Below are 5,944 nucleotides of genomic sequence, written 5' to 3'. Positions count from 1 at the left end.
CACCTAAAAGAAAAGACAACATAGTTTGTAGAACATAATCTAGAATGAGACCAATCAATCTTTCCAGATTAGAATTTTCTTGCTAAGACAAAGAGAAGGAGGGAGAGGAGGAGAAGGAAGAGGAGGAGGAGGAAGAGAAGAATGAGGGGGAAGAGGAGGAGGAGGAAGAAGAGGAAGGGAAAATCAATGTTTTGTATAAGCCAGCCTCAAATCCTGTATAGTATTTGGTTGTTTAGATCTTGAATAGCCATGGTTTCTGACTTAACTATTTTTTAAAATTTAGATTCATCATTAACACTTTTATTCTCTGTGAGTTTTGCATCATGTGGTCCACACACCATAATCTCTGGCTATGTACATCTACATTTGAATAAAATTTTCTTCTCTAAGTCAATTCTGTGATGAGCTGCTTTTTAAAATATTCTGCTATGTCATTTTTCTTTACCTAGTGAGATACTTCTCAAAAAAAATCTAAGAGTAAGAGTCAGGAATAAAATAATTTCATCATAAAGTCTCTGAAGAAGTAGAAAAGCCCTAAAACAACAGTAGCCACTTGTTTTTAGATCATGAATGCTGAAGATGCTATTTTATTAATTTCTTCCTGGCCCACAGGCCTAGTAAAGTCAAGGAACCCTATTTGATGGAAAGGGGAAGGGGAGATCAAAACCACATAGTCTGTGTTAATTTTGAGGTATTTTGAAAATCTTGTTGCTATTTTAGATGATAGGCGTATTGTCTTGCTATCCTCTGAGCCTGAACATTTTGTCCAACAAGAAATCAAACGACATGGTCAATGAAAAGTGTTGCTGTGTATATCTGTTGTCGACTTGTGCTCAGACTTTCTTCCCTAAGATCCTTAAACACAAACCTGCTTTCTGAGAGCTCAGTCCCTTCCTTGCTTCACCAACAACCATCTCCTTAAGTATCGATGCCTTTGATCTCTATAAATCCTACTTTTTTTTTTAAGGTCTCAAATGCTGTTTAATAGGTTATATTTACATAATGTCATAAGTATAGCATTTTTATATATGATAACATAAACTTGTACATTATAAAATATGTGAATATATGATGGAATACAACACGTCACTTATTAAAGAACTGCATTATTCTAGACATTCACTGTGTTAGATCTTTACATAAATCTTGTAATTAAGTTCTTAAAGCAACTCTACATTTTCTATGTAAAGTAATGGAGCTTCAAAAGGGGGCATTACTTTCTCCAAACTACATAGGTGGTTAAGTTGCAAATCTATTCCTGGATACAGTCTAATTTCAAAGTCCACATTGATAGTTTCTATGGAGCACAAAATATTGTGTTTTAATTGTTACTAACTAAAAATTAAGAAAGCTTATCAAATTAAAAGGCAGTAAAATTGTTATGTAAAAATGTGCATACATGCACATTTTATTCATCTATAGTAACTATTTGTATAAATGACCATGGAAAGTATGCATTCAATTTTGGCCTTAGAAGATATAAATCCTACTTTTGTCTTATGGCATATTTTAAACCCACCCTTCAGCTATGAAGGTCTATTCCAGGTCTAACTCACCTTCATTACAGTTCCTCTGGTAGGTTCCTGGTAGCTATGTTAAAAAATGCCAGAGTAGTCTGTCTGTCTGCTTCATACCAATTCTCTTCAAAGTTGCCACAGGTTGCCAGCTCTTCTTAATTATAAAACATGTTTTCTTTATCTCGCCTTACTTTTCATAATAAGAAATTATGCCCTCTAGTAAGGGAATACATTCATCTTCATTTTTGTTGAATTGACCAAAAATATTTTATTCAGTGAATGATTAAAATATTTAAGAATTAAGAATGAGTAGGTTCATTATAAGACATGACTTAGAACTAAGTCTGTACTGATTACTTCCCTAAATTTTTTCTTTTGGTTATTTTATCAAGGGTGTTTGGCTGTACTGAAAATGGAAGATAGGATTGGTGAAGCAGCTTCCTCTCTGCTCCTTTTCTTTTAATAGATGCCATGTGTAGGAAAGGCAAATTGGGATACGTGCAACCCTTGAAGAGTCGGGACACACAAGTAGAGCGCAAGAACTGGAAGGAAATCTGAAGAGACTGGCCCACATAGAGTCACTTCCTAAAAACAATATAGTTGGAGTTCTGAGAGGAAGTTAATTTAATGTGACCAGATTAAAATGGGGAATTAAGTAGTGAAAGTTCTAGAGCCCACGACACTTTGGCTTTACCTTGGAGATGAGTTTTTAGAATTGACCTCTACTCCACCTCCACAAAGGCATCTTCCAACAGAGTAACTTTCTTTGACAGTCAGTCACAGTATATTTTAAAATCCTTACTACTACTTTTTAAAAATGCAAATAATAGTCTAAGCACTACCATCATTTGAGTTTTCTGATCCATAAGATAGAATTTCATCAAAAATATATTGGGAGAAAAACTCAAGAAACAATAAACCAAAAAAGAGACGAACTTTCCCTGAGTTTTAAAGATCGTTGATTACCACATTTCTCCCTGTGACATGGTTTCTTTCACTACAGCTTCAATATTTAGAGATTACAGATTTGCCTTGGATGGTGCCTAAACAACCAGGCATGGTGAGTTGTGAAGGAGACATGACGGTAAAAGTGTGGGAAAGAACGTGTCTTTATGATCCATAATAGGGAGTTTGCCCATTATAAAATTGGAAACCAGCTCTAAATCTTAAACACTTCTTCTAATGCCAGCAAAACAAAACACGGGAGCTATGGACAACTTTCCAACCTATCTCTGGATTCATTTTCTTACCTGACGGGAGTGGTAAAAGGTACTTTCAGGGCTCTGCTTCTCGTGATTGTAAGTAATAGAAAAAATATATGAGGCAATAGCTCCTGTTATATAAATGGGCTCAGGCCACAAGGATAAATTATTTGCACTGAGTCCAAAAGGATAAATTGCCTTCTGAAAATTATTCCTCACCTCTTGAAAAAATCTACTGGCTCTAAAAATCATGAGAGTCTAAAAATCATAGGATTCTAAAACCAGAAGTCCTGAGAGAGCTTGTCCCCTGGTGCCAAGAATTATTGTAAGAGTAAGCAAAGAGCTGTCTTATGAAGTCACCACTTTTCTGTTGTGCTTTCTGTTGCCTAATTATGACTAATCCTTAATTGAAAACAAAGGACAATCCAAGTCTCCATGGCCTAATCAGTTTCCTCAGCCAAACTTCCATTCATTTCCTCAGATAGAGGTAGGGCTTCATTGTCTGTTCCTGAGGACTCCCTGGAAAAATACCCTGGAATTTAAAGTGGAAAGAAAGTTGGAGATGAACATTAACCAATTGTTCGTGTTACACTGACAGCACAGTATAGAAAGTTGTTAACACTTTACCACAAATCAACAGAACCAAGTTGTTCTAGGTATCATGATGTAACTCTTAAACACTGTGCCCTACCCAGAAAGAAAAAAGAAAAACTCTAATCCCAAATATCACTTTCTTTTTTATGTCTTTAATAACCTAAATGTTTAGTTAATTTAATTAATTATTAACAGGTAAGGACATATCTTTTTAATATTTTTGTAATGGAGTACCATTGGCTTTTTTTTTTAAGTAAAACTGTCAAGAAGATTAAGGCTATTGATATCTGAGTATTTGGCAAAACATTTTGCAAAAGATAAATGAAGTAGATTTAAATTAAGTGCTTGCTAACAAGTATAGCGCTTACTTGGGTCCACAAAACCCACTTTAAAACCTGGGTATGGATGCAACCACAGCCTCTGCCCTTGGGAATTGAAGCTTCTAAAAGGGGACTAACGTGGATCCAAGAACACCTCAGGAAGACTTTCTGACCTCACCCTGGCGTTCCCCACAGGCCCTGTGGCTTGAAACAAAATGTCTTCTGAAAGGCTGCCAGCATCCATTGAGCCTCCTAATGTGGAAAGAAAGCCTGTGAGGGTGAAGGAGAAGAGGAGGAACAGAGTCAAGATGTGATGCAGGGACTGAGCCAATATCTAAACAACAAATGCAGAAGCTGATGAAGCCGCAGCAGTGGGAAGAACAGTGAGAACATGCCCAAGGAAAAACAAAAACCTAAAGAAAAATACAGGAGAAGAACATTAGAACGACAGTGTCAACTGGACTCCAACTCAGATGGAAATGACAGAAAACGTATTCAATGCCGTGTTGTTCACAGCAGCATCCACCTTATCGTCGACTGGAGCTTTGATGACTTGATGTTAAAGGGTATTAAGAAACTTCATAAACTGATTTAATGATGGTACGCAGGGAACCAGCAAGCATTACATCCTGTGCAACTTTACTTGACAAGCCATGGAGGTCAACTGAAAAACAGCATGAATGAAAATGGCAAAGGATGAGTCACCTGGAAGGATGTACACATCAAATCAGAGCACTGTAGTGAACTCACAAAAAAAAAAAAAAAAAGGACCTGGTATGTCTGACATCAGACTCACCTAATGGACTGAAGGGCAGAGATGAGTTGCAGGCCTGTGTGACTGGGAGGGTTAGTGGACGACAACCATCACAAAGGACTCGCTTTTAAACAAGCATCCAACTACGGAATTGAACATGCACAGTTCCCTCTTGCAGATTTTGTGAATATGAATAGTTGAAACACATGGGACTTATCTGTGTGTTTGAAATTATCCTGGAGTTCTTGGAAACAAGAGACTGGCCAGAGGCATCTTTTTACAATCTTACCCCCAACGGAAAGGAGCCTACACACAAGGTCTGTGAAAGCTCTCCTTGAGACCAGCAGTCCCTGCCAGGGTGATGGGACAGTGCCAGTGAGGGAGAGCATTGAAGGAATGGCCCAGGATCACCACAGAAAGAGAATCAAGGCCAACAAAGCAGCCTGGTATCTGCAGCAAGCCCTGCCCCACGATAACCTTCCCGTGCTCTCCTCTCACTGGAGAGAACCAGACAGACAGTGCAGTGCTTCACAGAGTCCTCAGACTGCAGGAACACTGGTCCTCTCTCATCTCTGTTATGGAGTTTTAAATCTTTTTCAAGAGTTAATTGATAATGAAAAACCCTTTTAGCACTAAGAAAAGATTGTGTGTGTGTGTGTGTGTGAGTGTGTGTGTGTGTGTGTGTGTGTGTGTGTGTGTGTGTGTGTGTAAGAAGACTTAAAGGTATAATTTCAAGATTGTTTTAAGTCTCAAATCAGAATCATGGAGGGTGTTACCATGCTAGTATGCCTTCATTCTTCAATTACTGGAGTATCCTTCAGGACATGCCCTCTGACCTTTGAACTTTGTTCTTTTGTGTTCCTATCTGTCTTTTTGGTCTGATGCCTATTTGTTGGAGCAGATGTTCATAACTGTCCTGTGAGTCTCCTAGAATGCTGAACTTGGGAAGCTACCCTTCTATCTATAGCTTTTGTGTTCAGTGCAGTTCTTCCCAAGAAATACATTAATTCTAGGAAGAATACCAGTTGTTTGCTGGGCCCATTCCTGTGCCTCCCTTGTGATGATGGAGCCCATTCATGTGCCTCCGTTGTAAGGATGGAGCCCATTCCTGTGCCTCCCTTGGGATGATAGAGCCCATTCCTGTACCTCCCTTGGGATGATGGAGCCCATTCCTGTGCCTCCCTTGGGATGATGGAACCCATTCCTGTGCCTCCCTTGGAATGCCTTCTTATGCTTCTGAAATAGTCAAAGCAATAATATTAAATCCCTTAATGACAATAATTTATTCAATTACAAAATTAAAATTTTGCTTTCCATATTATTTTATAAGGCTGTTATTTTTGAAGAATCAATTTGTCTTTACCTCAGTCTAAAGCAAAACATTTCTTTCCATATATTTTCCATACATCTAACATATTTCCATAGATATTAGATTATAATGTGAATATTATGCATCTACCTCCTACTATAGTAGTTCGACTAATGTAAATGTGTGCTGCAAATTGCATACTCATGTAGGAAAATATGCATGCAATAATGTTTATATCAGTCCACATC

General features: G+C 37.9%; 1 pseudogene; it reads left to right on the top strand.

The window, feature by feature from the left end:
• The first annotated feature begins 3,848 nt into the window (after positions 1 to 3,848).
• Positions 3,849 to 4,863, top strand: LOC127191055 (tRNA methyltransferase 10 homolog A-like; annotated as a pseudogene).
• Positions 4,864 to 5,944: the final 1,081 nt, after the last annotated feature.

This window comes from Acomys russatus, chromosome 6, assembly GCF_903995435.1.
Source record: "Acomys russatus chromosome 6, mAcoRus1.1, whole genome shotgun sequence".
Taxonomy (NCBI): Eukaryota; Metazoa; Chordata; class Mammalia; order Rodentia; family Muridae; genus Acomys; species Acomys russatus.
The sequence above is the reverse complement of the archived record's forward strand: the minus strand, read 5'-3'. Positions and strand labels throughout refer to the sequence as shown.